Source organism: Pseudophryne corroboree, chromosome 1 (genome assembly GCF_028390025.1).
Source record: "Pseudophryne corroboree isolate aPseCor3 chromosome 1, aPseCor3.hap2, whole genome shotgun sequence".
NCBI lineage: Eukaryota > Metazoa > Chordata > Amphibia > Anura > Myobatrachidae > Pseudophryne > Pseudophryne corroboree.
Genome location: NC_086444.1, coordinates 1020575150 through 1020593915, shown reverse-complemented (window position 1 = coordinate 1020593915; position 18766 = coordinate 1020575150). Strand labels below are relative to the sequence as shown.

Here is an 18766-nt window from a genome sequence, read left to right as displayed (position 1 = left end):
CATTCCCAACCACGGTCCACAAGGCACACCAACAGTGCAGGTTTTAGTGATATCCAGGCTTCAGCACAGGTGACTTAATTAGTAGCTCAGTTATTTTGATTTAACCACATGTGCTGCAGCCTGGATATCACTAAAACCTGCACTGTTGGTGTGCCTTGAGGACCGTGGTTGGGAATGCCTGCTCTAGTGTATGGGCACCTTTAGTTGCAGTGTGGCATTCTCTGTCAGTCAACTTGTTCCTCCTGTTCTTAAGCAATTAACTCACTTCTATATAAAATAATTTGGGCTTAAGCCCCATTCGTACAAGAATGGACAATTCTTGGTCTTTTGCTTATAGGCACTTGGGTTCCTAGAGATGTTAAGAGATTGTTACTGGCAATAGCTTTAGCTGTTCATAAAACCATTCTGCATCTCTGGATCCAGATTTCTTCACCAACCCTGAATATGTTTAAGGAGAAACTTTTCTTTATGTTCTACATGGATTGGTTGGAAGCATCTCTCCAGAAAGAGATTTTCCAGAAAGAGATATTTTGCCATATGGAAGAGTTTCATAGAGATTCTTCCTACTTCCACTAAAGAGGCTATTTTTAATGGTTTCTGTAGTACTCTATGGTATATGAGACATACTCTTCTCCAAGATCCTCCAATCTCTTTTTTTAAGAGATTAGGGCTGTTTGTTACATAGTTACATAGGGGGTCATTCCAAGTTGATCGCTAGCTGCCGTTGTTCGCAGCGCAGCAATCAGGCAAAAAATTGGCACTTCTGTGCATGCGTATGGTGCACAGTGCGCACGCGCGACGTACTTTCACATAAGCCAATGTAGTTTTACACAAGCTCTAGCGACGCTTTTCAGTCGCACTGCTGATCGGTGAGTGATTGACAGGAAGTGGGTGTTTCTGGGTGATAACTGACCGTTTTCGGGGAGTGTGTGTAAAAATGCAGGCGTGCCAGATAAAAACACAGGAGTGGCTGGGGAAACGGGGGAGTGGCTGGCCGAACGCAGGACGTGTTTGTGACGTCAAAACAGGAACTAAACAGACTGAAGTGATTGCTAGCTAGGAGTAAGTCTCGAGCTACTCTGAAACTCCACAATCTTTTTTTGTAGCAATGCTGCGATCCTTTCATTCGCACTTCTGCTAAGCTAAGATACACTCCCAGAGGGCGGCGGCTTAGCATTTGCACTGCTGCTAAAAGCAGCTGGCGACCTATCAACTCGGAATGAGGGCCATAGTTACATAGTTGTTGAGGTTGATAAAAGACAAATGTCCATCGAGTTCAACCTATTGTACATTACATTATTTTTTTAAAATATTAATTAAATGCTGTATCCCTGGATATTTTTTTCAGCTAGGAATTTATCTAATCCATTTTTAAACTTATTGATTGAGTCCACCATTACTACCTTCTCTGGCAGAGAATTACAAATCCTTACTGCTCTTACTGTGAAGAATCCTTTTCTCCGTTGGGTATGGAATTTTTTCTCCTCTAACCTCAGGGGGTGTCCTCATGTCCTATGTAGTGTTTTTTTGGTAAACACATCGTTTGATAGATCCTTGTATTGTCCCTTAATGTATCTATAAATATTAATGATGTCCCCTCTCAGTCGCCTCTTTTCCAGTGTTAACATACTGTATAAAGCCTTTTAAGTCTTTCCTCATAGTCCAGTGCCTCTGACCCCTTAACCAGTTTAGTGGCTCGCCTCTGAACCATTTCGAGTTCCAAGATATCTTTTTTATAATATGGTGCCCAAAACTGTACACAATATTCCAGGTGTGGTCGCACCAATGATTTATACAAAGGCAGGATTACACTCTCATCCCTTGTCTCCATACCCCATTTTATGCATGATAACACTTTATTAGCCTTTGCTGCTTCATTTTGACATTGCGTACTGCTACCAAGTTTATTATCGATGAGCACACCCAGTTCCTTTTCAACTACCGTTATTCCTACATTTTCCCCATTTAGTTTATAACTGCCTGATTGTTCTTAGTCCCAAGGTGCATAACTTTACATTTGTCTATATTGAACCTCATTCTCCATTTGTCTGCCCATGCCTCCAGTCTAGATAAGTAATTCTGTAGAGACTCAACATCCTTGTCTGAATTAAATATTCTACATAATTTAGTATCATCTGTGAAAATTGACACTGTGCTTTTCAGTCCCTCACCTAGGTCATTAATGAATATATTAAACAGCAATGGCCTGAGTGCTGAGCCCTGCGGTATTCCTCTGAGTACTGAAGCCCATTCAGAGTACATCCCATTAACTCCCACTCGCTGTTCCCTATTAAACAGCCAATTACTCACCCAAGTACAGATAGTGTCTCCTACCCCAAGCTCTTTTAGTGTGAGAATTAGTCTCCTATGTGGAACTTTGTCAAAAGCCTAAGAGAAGTCTAAAAAGTTCACATACACTGCTTGACCTTTATCAATATTATCGCTCACTTTCTCGTAGAAGCTTATTAAGTTAGTTTGACATGACCTGTCCTTCACAAATCCATGTTGATTCCTAGTAATAACCTTGGAGGTATCCAAGTACTCTAGAATGCTATCCCTTAATATACCTTCTAGTATTTTCTCCACTATAGATGTCAAGCTAACTCGTCTATAGTTCCCGGGGAGCGTTTTAATACCCTTTTTAAATATTGGGACTACCTCTGCTATATGCTAGTCCTTTGGTATCATTCCTGATCTAATTGACTCGCTGAAGATCAAATATAGAGGTTTCGATATCTCTACGTTGAGTTCCATAAGAACCCTGGGGTGGAGTCCATCCGGCCCAGGAGATTTATTTATCTTCATTTTACTTAGTCTCTCCCAGATTACTCCCTCGTTTAAGCAAGTACCAAGCAATGGGTCTTTATTATTATTTATGTTATGCTCTATTCTCGTCAACCTGTCCTCTTTCATGAATACTGATGAAAATAATTTATTAATTAAATCTGCTTTTTCCCTATCATCATTAATCAAGACATCCAGCTTACCCTTTATGGGCCCAATATTCTCCCTTTTCAACCTTTTACCATTTATATACTTAAAGAACTTTTTCGGGTTTGTTTTACTCTCCTTTGCGATTTGTTTTTTGTTTTCTATTTTAGCTGCTCTAATCGCTTTTTTGCATTTTTTGTTACATTCCTTGTAGAACTGGAATGATTCCACCTTTCCGTCAGACTTCAATGCTTTGAAAGCACGCCTCTTTTTATCCATTTGTTCCTTGACCTTTTTATTAAGGCACATCGGTTTGGATTTCCTACTTCTGTTTTTGTTGACTTTGGGAATATATAAATTAGTGTACTTATTGAGCGCAGTTGTAAAAATGTCCCACATTTCAGCAGTATTCTTACCATGAAATACAATTTCCCAATTAATCTCCTTCATTGCATGTTTCAGCAATGTGAAATTTGCTTTCCTAAAGTTAAAAATCTTGGTTAAACTCTTATATTGTTTTTGAAAGCTGATATCGAATGTGAATATATATTGATCGCTATTTCCTAGGGTCTCCCGTACTTTAGTATTTGTTATTATTTCCTCATTATAAGTTAGTACTAGGTCCAGTATAGCCCCTTGCCTAGTTGGCTGCTCAATTACCTGGGACAAGTAATTTTCTTTTAGCATGTTTAAGAACCTGTTACCCCTAGCTGTATTTACTGTTTTGGTGTACCAGTTTATGTCCTTGTAATTGAAGTCCCCAACAATAACGACATCCCCCATACCTGCTGCTTTTTCGATTTGCTGCAAGAGTTGTAATTCATCAGCCACACTAATATCTGGTGGTTTATAGCATGTCCCTATTAAAAGTTTTTTGTACCTTTACCCCCACTCAAAATCTCAACCCATAATGACTCTACGTTATCTCCAGTCCCCTCGTAACTGACCTCCTTTAAATATGGTTTTAAGAATGGTTTAACATAGAGACAAACACCCCCATCCCTTTCTATTAATCCTATCTCTCCTGAAGAGAGTGTATCCCTTGATGTTTGACGTCCAGTTGTAAGAATCGTCCCACCATGTCTCAGTAATGCCTATTATGTCATAATGGTCATTATGTGCAATTGCCTCTAATTCCCCCATCTTACTTGTTAGGCTTCTTGCATTTGCAATCATACTCTTAAGTTTATTAATTCCCTGATCCGCAAGTTCTGTTGTACATAACATTTCCTTAGGAACCATGGTATCCCTTAAATTATCATTGTCTTGATTCCAGATTCCCTCCACCGAATGTACAGTATCTTTTTATAAATTTAATTTTCATAGATTTGCTTACAATTCCATGCTGCTGTTATGGACTCTGATGTAATTTTTTTGTATATTATATTGTTCACACATGAATGCATTATGTATTTTTGTGATGCTTCAAGAAATTAAATAATGTTAAAATAAAACTCTATGTGACTTAAATTCAGCCATATGTGTATCAGTAATATTTCCTATGTGTACATTTTATTTACTCATTTTTTGCTTCTGTTTGCATTTAAATTTTGCATATTGTAACATTTTCACATAGGTTGTAGGTGGTTAATTTGCAAACTGCAAATTTGGTTGCTGCAGTCAAACCCAATTTGAACTGACCCAAGATCACAATTGTTCCATGATTAATTCAGGGTCCTGGATCTGGTCAAATTCAATGACATTTTAAACTTGTTCTACTAATTTCAGAAGCGATGTCAGATGCTGAATTCCCATAATAAGCCTCAACCATGTTGGTTATTATCTTTTGCTGCATTAGTCCCTTTTCCATTACAGCTGTATCTGGTATTCAATTACCATCAGGTCTTGTACTTGCAGTAGCAGAAGCTTATTTTCAGGTAGATGCCGGTACCAGAAAAAATGCAGGTACCAGTTAGAATCATACAGGGAACATATAACAGAAATATTGCAAAGCAATTTGACATGAAGGACTGAAGAAAAGAGATCTACTGTATGGTGAGGTATGCTGTAAAGGTCAGTGAGCAAGGTCACTTGTGTCCAGGAATGTCTATAGCCAGAGCAAATGACATTAAAGTCTGAGAAGTGGAATAAACGAGACAAGAATATGAACAAGTAAATAGAATACAGAGAAATGCTAGATCAGAAATGGATAGCACTATAAAATGGCAGTTTGTGAAATTTACTGCCAGATTTATACACCCCCCAGAATTCTGAGGATTCATTAAAGAGAGGAAGTGGGTGATAAACTGAACTAATTATGCTCCAGGCAAATATTAGGATACACTTTCTCTAGAATAAGGGGCCTAATTCAGACCTGATCGCTCACTAGCAGTTTTTTTTAGCGCTGCGATCAGATAGTCGCCACATACAGGGGAGTGTATTTTAGCTGTGCAAGTGTGCGAACACATGTGCAGCCGAGCGGTACAAAAAGATCTTTTGCAGTGTCTGAGTAGCCCAGGACTTCAGCCTGTCCGGGACCGGAACTGACATCAGACACCTGCCCTGCCTGCGTTTTTCCAACCACTCCCAGAAAATGGTCAGTTGACACCCTCAAATGCCCTCTTCCTGTCAATCTCCTTGCGATCGCCCATGTGAATGGATTCTTTGTAAAACCCATCGCACAGCAAAGATCCGCTTTGTACCTGAGCGATGCGCCTGTGCATTGCGGTGCATACGCAAGCACAGTTCTGAGCTGATCACAGTGCAGAGAAAAAAGCTAGCATGCGATCAAGTCTGAATCACCCCCAAGAGCAGGGACAAACAGCTGCAGCAGAAGATCACCAGTCATAACCACTGTACCCATGCCTACTGATTTTCTCTCAGAGGTCATTCAGCTGCTATTATTTTAGGTGAATAACACAGTGGTATGTGACAGATACGCTAGCAAAAAATGGAAATGCCCTAGTGAATTAACAGGGATTAGGGCAGATTGCAATTCATAATCCAGTGAATGGTTGAGATCCAAGCAAAAAGCCATGGCACTCGCAATCCAGAGAATGATTAGAATCAGCAAAGTGAGAAGCACCTTCTCAATCAGAATTAGGCAGCAAATGGACCTACATAAAGATAGCTGCATTTAAAGATGCAGTCAGCTATTTAAACAGCTGGGCCCTATGTGGTTGATTTGAATATGTTGTGGTCACTACAAATGATCAGCCAATGAGGAGAAGCTAGAGAGAGTAAACAAATGGTAGGAGTACCTGACCTGAGTGTGCTCAGGAATGAAGTGCAGTTTCCTGAGCACACTCAGATCAGGTACTCCTACCATTTGGTTACAACGGATCTACTGATCTCAGCCGCAGTACACTCAGGTCAGGTACTCCTACCATTTGGTTACAACGGATCTACTGATCTCAGCCGCAGTACATGATAGTGCATCCTTATTTTTTCATTATTTGTTTGCTTTAATTCAGTTCTATGTATAAATATCTATGATCTGTTTTTTCATTACTGCTATCATGTTTGGCCACAGCAAATCGGTCGCTTTTAGCTGCAGCATATAAAAATATATAATTAAATGCAATCAAATTCAGACCTTTTATATGATTTGTATTTGTATCACTTAGAGATTTACTCTGTATTCTATGTGACTTCTGTTTTGAGCTGGTTCATCCTTTTCGGCTGCAGCACTTTTGTGATTGTATCTCTAATAACGAACACACCTGTGTTTAATCTCACGGAGTTCCGACAGGCCTGATTATAATTAACATTGGAAGTGTGTTCTCTTCTTTTGACTGTTCAGTTATCCACAATAAAGGTTTTGACCTTTCTCCCATGGGTATGGGCATTCTGGAGAGCTGACCAATATTAAATATTTTCATGTTACTGATAAGTCAAAACAAACCTGTGAGGTCTCTATTTTTCACCACTTTTCTTTACGGTGTACTCTCATCCATGATCCAGGGGCTCAGTACCACAGTTGTGGGATTTGATGTCCCCTGCCTAACATAGAAAGCAGATCCACACTTTACTCTTGTGACCTATCAGTCACATCCTCTTATTTTAGGTGCACTCTCATTGGAGTCTGACCCACCTTCTCTACTATCAAACCACACTGCTAATGCCCGATCTCGTCCGATCTTGGAAGCGAAACAGTGTTGGGCTGGGTCAGTACCTGAGGAGGAAACTCACAGGGAATACTCAGTGTTGTAGAGTATCAATCATTTCATATGATGTGTGGTATGTGACATCAACAGCAGCATCACCTCTTGTTTCTAATTTTCATTAACTTTATCCTGAGATTGTGTATAGTTCAATCTGAAGAACTAACATTAGTTCTCAAAGGACATACATAGATATAGGTCCTTGTAATATAATTGTGCAGTTTCCTGACAAACAGAATGAACCTTAATCTGTTTTGTTTATAAGTTTTGACCTTGACGAACTTACCATTCAATTGACCATATATTGGTTTCATTAATACAGATTGTCTGTACTGGTCGGGTTGAAATGGATGTACGACTGTGAAGTGTCTACAACCTTTCTTATCTCATTTTTTGATGCAGGACCAGAACATTTTACCATATTTTTCACAATTCAACCCAATATGCACAAAACTTACTTTGGATCATATTTTCTATAATGGGCAATTACACTGATCTTAAAGAATATCGCAATAAAGTTATGTTTTATCAGCATTTCTTATGAATAACTTGATAATTATTGTAAGTTATTTCAATTAAATAAGAGTGCGCCCACACAAGAGCCTTCTTTCTTCTCCCTTTTTTGACATTTCCTTTGAACATATACAGTATTATGTCCTTTTTGAAGGTTTTCTTTTGGAATATCTGTGGGGTAAACTCCCCTGTGAAATGCACCAGGGTACTTACCTATATTCACAAATTGTGTATCAATGTAGCCTATTAAAGAACATCCACCTCATCCCTCAGATATGGCAAAGCTGGCCATGGCCAGTTGTTTTGTCTTTGGCCCCTTTTAGTTCTAAGGATAGGGCTGTTATGACACTCTTAAATAAAAATATCCCTAACACAGTTCATTCCATACAACGGGTTCACTACGTCTGGCCGGCGGTCGGGCTCCCGGCGACCAGCATCCCGGCGCCGGGAGCCAGACCGCCGGCTTACCGACAGCGTGGCGAGCGCAAATGAGCCCCTTGCGGGCTCGCTGCGCTCGCCACGCTACGGGCACGGTGGCGCGCTACGCGCGCCACACTATTTTATTCTCCCTCTATGGGGGTCGTGGACCCCCACGAGGGAAAATAAGTGTCGGTATGCCGGCTGTCGGGCTCCCGGCGCCGGTATACTGAGCGCCGGGAGCCCGACCGCCGGCATACAGAAGACCACCCCATACAACTGGCCCCGATGGCCGCTATATTATGTTCTGGTGGACATGACAATTACTTTCATCCACTATAGGGTGTGTAATATTTATTTGTATTGTATTGCTCTTTTTACATGTGTACACATACATTTAGCCTCAATACACCATGCAGCGCGAGATGCGAGATGTTAGTAAGCTGCCTAGTCCTGTGCTGAAAATGCACCTTACGCTCAATGCAATGCCACTTGGATGCACAAGACTGTGCTGATTAATTTAATATATGACACTTGTATATTGTGTGTGACTGAGTCTGTATACTGAGTAGAACTAAACTTGTATTGGAAAAATTCTCTGGCTGCTACTGTACATTATAACACTTCATGTATAGATTGAGAGGCATACAGTTACTAAGCTACGTGTTTGCCTGGATTGGCAAAGATGAGAAGGTTTGGGCATTTTTTCATTCATGGAAATTTCCTAAAGAACAAACACTGGAGTGTTTGTTAAAATAAAAGTATATAACACAGATGGACCTGGACATACAATGGGAGCATCTCTGTGCGCTCGCCGGCAAAGATGTATGAGTACATATTTGTACATGACACTTTTATTTATTTATTACCAGTTATTCCGCAGCACTTTACAGAGAATATTTTTCCCATTCACATCAGTCCCTGCCCCAGTGGAGATTACAATCTATATTCCCTACCACAAGTACACACAGACACATTCACGCTAAGGTTATTTATTTATTTATTTTTTGCGATGGGAGCCAATTAACCTGCCAGTATATTTTTGGGATTGTGGGAGAAAAACGGAGTACCCGGAAGAAACCCATGGAAGTACAGGGAGAATATACAAACTCCACACAGTTAGGGCCATGGTAGAAATCAAACCCATGACCTCAGTGCTGTGAGGCAGTAATGCTAACCATTACACCACCCATACTGCCTACACTTTTTGTGTATTGATGGAAACCCTGGGCCTAATTCAGATCTGATCGCAGCAGCGAATTTGTTAGCTAATGAGCAAAACCATGTGCACTGCAGGGGGGGCAGATGTAATATGTTCAGAGAGAGTTAGATTTGTGTGTGGTGTGTTCAAACTGAAATCTAAATTGCAGTGTAAAAATAAAGCAGCCAGTATTTACCCTCCACAGAAACAAAATAACCCACCAAAATCAACTCTCTCTGCACATGTTATATCTGTCCCACCTGCAGTTCACATGGTTTTACCCATTAGCTAACATATTTGCTGCTGCGATCAGGTCTGAATTAGGCCCTCTGTTGACTTTTTGCATTTTATTGAAAAACTAAAAACATTGAAATGTAAAAAACTACATGTCAAATTATTCACATCAGGAAGAGGTGTGTAGAAATAATCTTTGGTGCACAGAAACATTTATTTAATGTTTCGGGTCATTCTGAGATGGATTTTTACACCATGGTGATAGCAATGAAACAGCTGTTTGCTCTGAATATAGTGACAGATAGGAAAAAATAAAAATAAAGAAACCTGGCAAGACCCAAAGGTACTTGTTTCACCTTTATCTGCACCTCAGCAAAGAGTACTTTACTTTCATCTCAGAACTTTGAAGTTATATCTCTAAAATGTAATAATTGTACCAGTATAAATATTTCCATCTGTGATGGGTTTCTGAAAATGTTATGAGGTAAACATCATGAAAACCAACACTAGTACAAGACCTGCTATACAGTAGCTGCTAATTAGAAGCTGCTGAGCACATTAAGGTAATTCACTACTGTAACTTGTATGCCCCATCATATTATACTAATAATTATAATGAATTTCTTTAATTATAAAAAGAAAGTATAGAGAGATTAATTTATACAGCTCACATACTCCCTTTTTCGGAGAGCCAATTATAACAGATTATATATACATTATATATCCATAGAGCATCTTCATGGAGACCTGATAAGTATAGTAGGGGGTAACTATGCCCCCCAGTTGACCATGACCCCTTAATGTACCATGGCCTGGTACTTCTCAGCGTGGCCCTGAATGTCACTTTTGTTTTACCATCAAATGTAAAAAAGTCATACACTAAAAGACAATGTGATGCCCCTAGGAGGGTCTTCAATTGCCAGTGCGGTTGACATCACATATATTGTAATAAATGGAGGGTATTCTGATTTGCCAAAAACCTATTAGTGTTGTTTTGACATTGTCCTAAAATTATAATGTACAGCATCATACGTAATTTTTATAAGCCAAACAGAGAACTACAAGTAAAAGGACATTCCATCTAATTGGAATATTTTGTATGGGCCGCTAATAGGAATTATGAAAATGCACTTGAAATGAGACACGGGTGTCACGATCCGGGTATCTGGACGCCATTTCTTACCCATCAGATGCCTCCTAAGGCTGGCTCAGCGCTCCAGGACCGGATCCCATCTGTTATCCTGATGTTTACATTCCTGTATCCTCTCCTGTCACTCTGAGACGCGGTCACAGTAAACGCCATATTACACCTGGCATGGCGTCTCCCGCGGCCTCCGCCGCCGTCCCTGAGCTTCTGCATGCAGAGTGTCTGAGTGGCAATTACGTCAGCCGCGGCCTCCGCTGTGTCCGCGTGGTTGGATGTGCACCTGTCAGCTTGGCGCCTCCTGTCTCCGGTGGCCGGCGCCGCCATTACTGTTTTCATTACCACATGGATTACAAACCAAACTTCCCTCCAAGTGTCTGCATGGGCGCAGCCATCTTGGATTTTGTCAGCTGATCATTTCCACCAATCTGTTCTCAGTATTGATAATCTGCATAATTGCCTAGCCAATCCCTTCCTTGCTGCAGGTATAAATACACTGTGCCTGAGCAAGGAAGGCGTCAGTGCTTTGGTTGTCAAACCTAGTTCCTGTTTGTCTCTCTCCTGTGATTGTCTTTCAGGTTCCAGCTCCTGTCTCAAGACTTCCACCATAGAGACCCGCACCAGCATTCCACCTGCGTTGTAGCCTGACTCTCCGACCCATTGTGGATTCATCTGTTTCCAGCTACAACATTACCTGCTTCCAGCCCAGCTTCCAGCAGAGTACAGCTTCTCTTAAAGGGCCGGTGTCCTTTCTACAGTTTACCACTCTCCACCGGTATTATTATTTCTCCGCTCTCAAACTCTACATTTCATTCATATTGCATCGCTCTCAAGCCTCATTTATTATTTAAAAACACTGTGTAAAACATGAAAACAGCGCTAATGAAAAAACTAAAAAACAGGTGTTTCCTTAAAATGAATTACATACGTTTTAATAATATATCACATAAATATAAAAGAGAAACTCTCATAGATGTAAACCATAGGATTATGGAGCCTCTAAAGCCAGTCTCTGACCCCCGACATTTTGATGTATATATGCACACCTCTTGGTATTGACAGTGTCCCTGTGACCGGTCACAATATCAACAGGATCCTCAGTTTAAATATGCAGATGAGTCCAATCTTGTAATATATTTACCAGGATTATAGTGGATTAGCCGGGTATCCCACCTAGCGAAGATCCAGAGGCTGTCTCAGATCCAACGCAGATGTTTTTGGTGGTTTTCCCTCTTATTAATTTTCCACGTCCATGGATTGGAAATGTCCAAGATGGTAGTGACTGCAATGGTATCCTGAAGATGATTTTAGGGTGTCTGGGTCAGGGCTGGTTTCCTTACGCGTTTCGCTGGCGTTTGGCAGCTTTAACAAAGCTGCCAAACGCCAGCGAAACGCGTAAGGAAACCAGCCCTGACCCAGACACCCTAAAATCATCTTCAGGATACCATTGCAGTCACTACCATCTTGGACATTTCCAATCCATGGACGTGGAAAATTAATAAGAGGGAAAACCACCAAAAACATCTGCGTTGGATCTGAGACAGCCTCTGGATCTTCGCTAGGTGGGATACCCGGCTAATCCACTATAATCCTGGTAAATATATTACAAGATTGGACTCATCTGCATATTTAAACTGAGGATCCTGTTGATATTGTGACCGGTCACAGGGACACTGTCAATACCAAGAGGTGTGCATATATACATCAAAATGTCGGGGGTCAGAGACTGGCTTTAGAGGCTCCATAATCCTATGGTTTACATCTATGAGAGTTTCTCTTTTATATTTATGTGATATATTATTAAAACGTATGTAATTCATTTTAAGGAAACACCTGTTTTTTAGTTTTTTCATTAGCGCTGTTTTCATGTTTTACACAGTGTTTTTGCATTATATGAGAGATTGACTGTCTCTCACTTTAACAGCAGCTTAGAGAACCAGCACAATCTTAGCGCCAGAACGTGTATCAAGCAATTGATACATATTAATTTTTTTTGCACAGCTCATTTATTATTTAACTGGTTCCAGCCAGTATCCACTCCGTGCCAACATCTGTCTGGTTCCAACCAGAACCCACAGCAGCTATTTTATTTACAGCAGTCCAGCTTTCCCTGGAACACCAGTTGATACGATCCTGGGCTTTCTTCATTGCTACAGTCAGGCCTGGTAAGGACTTTCCAACTCGCAGATAATAAGAACTGTCTCATACTACCAGAGCTCTGTGGCCCCTGCCCCTGTAGTACCCAGGAACTGTATTATTTCTCTGCTGATTTTATGTTTCTTTTACTGCTACTGTGATGCATGGAGTTTGTCATAAATAAACATCATTGACTTTTATTCAAGTTGTCGTGGTCACGCCTTCGGGCGGTTCTTCTTTATGTTACTTACATGTCCAGGGGTCTGATACAACCTCCCAGGTTCCGGTACATCTCAGCCCTACAACTGAGGCTGCCTCCCGTCAGCTCAGGCCCTCAGTTGTGACAGTAAGCACTGACCTAATGAATCCAGCCGGAGACCAGGATCAAGCGGCCAGGCCGAAGCAAGAACTGGCAGCCCGACTAGAACATCAGGAGGCTGCACAGGGCCACATCATCCGCTGTCTCCAGGATTTCTCTACTCGGCTGGATGGGATTCAGACAACTCTCCGTGGATCAGGCGCGTCTGGTGCGTCAACCACAGTGACTCCAGCTATAACCCCACCCACCTTACCCATTTCTGCTCCACGTCTTCATCTTCCAACGCCAGCAAAATTTGACGGATCTCCAAGATTCTGCAGGGGATTTCTCAACCAGTGTGAGATTCAGTTTGAGCTACAACCTGGCAATTTTCCCAGTGACCGTACAAAAATTGCCTACATTATTTCTCTTCTCAGTGGCTCAGCCCTTGATTGGGCATCACCGTTATGGGAGAGGTCCGACACCCTGCTATCTTCCTACACTGCCTTCGTGTCAACATTCAGGCGCATCTTCGACGAGCCAGGCCGGGTAGCCTCAGCTTCATCCGAGATTCTCCGTTTACGCCAGGGGTCACGTACTGTAGGACAATATCTGATACAGTTCCAGATCCTGGCATCCGAACTGGCATGGAACGACGAGGCCCTGTATGCTGCATTCTGGCATGGCTTATCTGAGCGTATTAAAGATGAGTTAGCTACCAGAGACTTACCCTCTAAGTTAGATGAGCTAATCTCACTCTGCACGAAAGTTGATTTACGTTTCAGAGAGAGAGCAACTGAGCGTGGAAGATCATCTGCTCCAAAATCTTCTGCTCCTCCTCCTCGCCAACTGTCACCAACTAAAGATGAGCCCATGCAAATTGGCCGTTCCCGTTTAACTCCTGCTGAGCGCCGAAGACGTCTCTCCGAGTCTCTCTGTCTTTATTGTGCAGCTCCGTCTCACACCATTAATGCCTGTCCCAAACGTCCGGGAAACTCCAAATCCTAGCTCGCCAAGGAGAGGGCCGGCTAGGAGTAATGATCTCCTCTCCATCTCCTCAAGATTGTAATCTCCCAGTCTCGCTTCAAGTTGCTCAACGTTATCGGAACGTCATTGCCCTCCTTGATTCCGGAGCAGCTGGGAACTTTATTACCGAAGCCTATGTTAAACGGTGGTCCCTACCCACCGAGAGACTTCCTTCGTCCATTTCTTTAACTGCCGTGGATGGCAGCAAAAATTTTGATGCAGTTATTTCTTTAAGGACTCTACCAGTTCGTCTGAGAGTGGGAGTTCTTCATTCCGAACTTATTTCTTTTTTAGTGATTCCAAGAGCCACACATCCTGTGGTCCTGGGCCTTCCATGGCTCCGTCTTCACAATCCTACAATTGATTGGACGACTACGCAAATCCTGGCATGGGGTTCCTCCTGTGCTGAGACATGTTTGTTTAAAGTATTGCCTGTCTGTTCTTCCTCCCCCAGGTCGTCTGATGTTCCACCTCCTCCATATCAAGATTTCACGGATGTGTTCAGTAAAGCTTCTGCTGATATCCTTCCTCCTCATAGAGAATGGGACTGCCCGATTGATCTCGTTCCAGGGAAGGTTCCACCTCGAGGCCGAACTTATCCGTTGTCTCTGCCTGAGACGCATTCTATGGAGGAATACATTAAAGAGAACCTAGCAAAGGGGTTCATTCGACCTTCTTATTCCCCAGCCGGCGCAGGCTTCTTTTTTGTAAAAAAGAAAGATGGTGGTCTGCGGCCGTGCATCGACTACAGAGGTTTGAACGACATTACCATCAAGAACCGTTATCCTTTACCCCTGATTACTGAGCTCTTTGACAGAGTTAGCGGAGCTACCATCTTTACAAAGCTGGACTTGAGAGGTGCATACAATCTCATCCGGATCCGTGAGGGTGACGAGTGGAAGACCGCCTTTAACACCCGTGACGGACATTATGAGTACCTCGTCATGCCCTTCGGATTGAGCAATGCTCCAGCTGTCTTCCAGCATTTTGTCAATGAGATCTTCAGAGACATTCTATACCGTCATGTCGTGGTCTATCTAGACGATATCCTCATTTTTGCCAACGATTTAGAGGAACATCGTTTTTGGGTTAAAGAGGTTCTGTCCCGTCTCCGTGTCAATCATCTCTATTGCAAATTAGAGAAATGCATCTTTGAAGTCAAGTCCATTCCGTTTCTAGGGTACATTGTGTCCGGTTCCGGACTAGAGATGGATCCTGAGAAACTACAAGCAATCCAAAATTGGCCGATACCCTTAACCCTCAAAGGGGTCCAGAGGTTCTTGGGGTTCGCCAACTATTACCGAAAGTTTATACGAGACTTTTCCACCATTGTGGCGCCTATTACTGCTTTCACTAAGAAGGGTGCTAACCCGTCCAAGTGGTCTGAAGAAGCCATGCAAGCATTTCATCTTTTAAAACAAAGGTTCATCTCTGCGCCTGTTCTGAAACAGCCTGACATCGACTCTCCTTTCATCTTAGAGGTGGATGCCTCCTCCGTTGGAGTAGGAGCGGTGTTATCTCAGAGGGCTAAAGATGGCCATTTACACCCTTGCAGTTTCTTCTCCCGGAAGTTCTCCCCAGCTGAGCGCAACTATGCCATTGGCGACCAGGAGTTGCTAGCCATCAAGCTCGCTCTAGAAGAGTGGAGGTATCTGTTGGAGGGAGCTTCTCATTCAATCACCATACTTACAGACCACAAGAACCTTTTATATCTGAAAGGCGCACAATGTCTCAACCCTCGTCAGGCCAGATGGGCACTTTTCTTTTCCAGGTTCGACTTTAAACTCCAGTTCTGTCCGGGCTCTCAGAATCGCAAGGCCGATGCCCTTTCCCGCTCATGGGAGCAAGAAAATGAGTCAGAGTCTTCAGACAAGCATCCTATTATAAATCCGTTGGCATTCTCCACGGTAGGGATGGACTCTACGCCCCCATCAGGGAAAAGTTTTGTGAAACCGATGCTAAGGAAGAAGCTCATGCATTGGGCCCATGCTTCCCGTTTTGCCGGACATACAGGTATCCAAAAAACCCTGGAGTTTATCTCTAGGTCCTATTGGTGGCCAACTCTGAAAAAGGACGTTTTGGAGTTTATTGCATCTTGCCCAAAGTGTGCTCAACATAAGGTATCCCGCCAGTCGCCTGCGGGGCAACTGGTTCCACTATCTGTTCCCCGTCGACCTTGGACCCATTTGTCGATGAATTTTATTACAGATTTACCCATGTGCAACAAGTTCAATACCATCTGGGTGGTAGTTGACCGGTTCACCAAGATGGCACATTTCATTCCTCTCACCGGTCTTCCGTCAGCTTCCAAGTTGGCTCAAGTATTCATACAAGAGATCTTCAGACTCCACGGTCTTCCTGAAGAAATTATCTCAGATCGAGGAGTTCAATTCACAGCCAAATTCTGGCGAAGTTTATGTCAAGTCCTTCAAGTCAAGCTAAAGTTTTCCACGGCTTACCATCCTCAGACCAATGGTCAAACCGAGAGGGTGAATCAGGACTTGGAGGCCTTCCTCCGCATCTATGTGTCCTCCTCTCAAGATGACTGGGTTCAATTACTTCCCTGGGCCGAGTTCTGTCATAACAACCAGTATCATTCTTCATCTGCTTCAACACCATTCTTCACTAACTTTGGATTCCACCCTAAAGTCCCTGAGTTCCAACCGCTTCCAGCAACTTCTGTTCCCCCAGTGGATATCACCTTGCATCAGTTTGCCAATATCTGGAAGAGCGTACGATCAGCTCTGCTCAAGGCATCGTTCAGGTACAAGAAGTTTGCGGATAAGAAGCGTTGAGCAGTTCCTGCTCTCAAGGTGGGTGATCGGGTATGGTTATCCACGAAGAATTTGAGGTTAAGAGTTCCCAGTATGAAGTTTGCACCTCGCTATATCGGTCCTTTCAAGATTGAACAAGTCATCAATCCTGTTGCTTACAGACTTCAGTTGCCTCCCTTCTTAAAAATACCCAGGACATTCCATGTTTCCCTGTTGAAACCGCTGATCTTGAATCGGTTTCATTCTTCACTTCCTCCAACTCCGAAAGTCCAAACTCAACGAGGCGTTGAGTATGAAGTAGCCAAGATCCTGGACTCACGTCACCGTTACGGTCAACTACAATATCTTATTGACTGGAAGGGTTATGGCCCTGAGGAACGTTCATGGACCAATGCTTCTGATGTCCATGCTCCTGCCTTGGTCCGGAGATTCCATTCCAAGTTTCCTCAAAAGCCAAAAGAGTGTCCTGGGGCCACTCCTAAAGGGGGGGTGCTGTCACGATCCGGGTATCTGGACGCCATTTCTTACCCATCAGATGCCTCCTAAGGCTGGCTCAGCGCTCCAGGACCGGATCCCATCTGTTATCCTGATGTTTACATTCCTGTATCCTCTCCTCTCACTCTGAGACGCGGTCACAGTAAACGCCATATTACACCTGGCATGGCGTCTCCCGCGGCCTCCGCCGCCGTCCCTGAGCTTCTGCATGCAGAGTGTCTGAGTGGCGATTACGTCAGCCGCGGCCTCCGCTGTGTCCGCGTGGTTGGATGTGCACCTGTCAGCTTGGCGCCTCCTGTCTCCGGTGGCCGGCGCCGCCATTACTGTTTTCATTACCACATGGATTACAAACCAAACTTCCCTCCAAGTGTCTGCATGGGCGCAGCCATCTTGGATTTTGTCAGCTGATCATTTCCACCAATCTGTTCTCAGTATTGATAATCTGCATAATTGCCTAGCCAATCCCTTCCTTGCTGCAGGTATAAATACACTGTGCCTGAGCAAGGAAGGCGTCAGTGCTTTGGTTGTCAAACCTAGTTCCTGTTTGTCTCTCTCCTGTGATTGTCTTTCAGGTTCCAGCTCCTGTCTCAAGACTTCCACCATAGAGACCCGCACCAGCATTCCACCTGCGGTGTAGCCTGACTCTCCGACCCATTGTGGATTCATCTGTTTCCAGCTACAACATTACCTGCTTCCAGCCCAGCTTCCAGCAGAGTACAGCTTCTCTTAAAGGGCCGGTGTCCTTTCTACAGTTTACCACTCTCCACCGGTATTATTATTTCTCCGCTCTCAAACTCTACATTTCATTCATATTGCATCGCTCTCAAGGCTCATTTATTATTTAACTGGTTCCAGCCAGTATCCACTCCGTGCCAACATCTGTCTGGTTCCAACCAGAACCCACAGCAGCTATTTTATTTACAGCAGTCCAGCTTTCCCTGGAACACCAGCTGATACGATCCTGGGCTTTCTTCATTGCTACAGTCAGGCCTGGTAAGGACTTTCCAACTCGCAGATAATAAAAACTGTCTCATACTACCAGAGCTCTGTGGCCCCTGCCCCTGTAGTACCCAGGAACTGTATTATTTCTCTGCTGATTTTATGTTTCTTTTACTGCTACTGTGATGCATGGAGTTTGTCATAAATAAACATCATTGACTTTTATTCAAGTTGTCGTGGTCACGCCTTCGGGCGGTTCTTCTTCATGTTACTTACATGTCCAGGGGTCTGATACAACCTCCCAGGTTCCGGTACATCTCAGCCCCTACAACTGAGGCTGCCTCCCGTCAGCTCAGGCCCTCAGTTGTGACAACGGGTATGACATGTACAATTTATAAAGTATAAGTGCAAATTGTTGTTGCAGTATGTTCAAACAGCTGTGACTGAGGGCCTTCATTGGTCTAAATGACAATGATTTCATTTTTATATATATTTTCCAATAAATTATATGACTACAAAATGAGTTATTTAAGCAAAATTACAGTAATAGTAAAA

The 18766-nt window shown here is 42.9% G+C and overlaps 1 long non-coding RNA gene and 1 pseudogene across 4 annotated transcripts in view; one reads left to right on the top strand and one right to left on the bottom strand.

The window, feature by feature from the left end:
• LOC134983737 (uncharacterized) overlaps positions 1-18766 on the bottom strand; it is a 1747570-nt gene that overhangs the window by 421562 nt on the left and 1307242 nt on the right. The gene's annotated exons all lie outside the window — the stretch shown is intronic.
• Positions 6968-7086, top strand: LOC134949811 (5S ribosomal RNA; annotated as a pseudogene).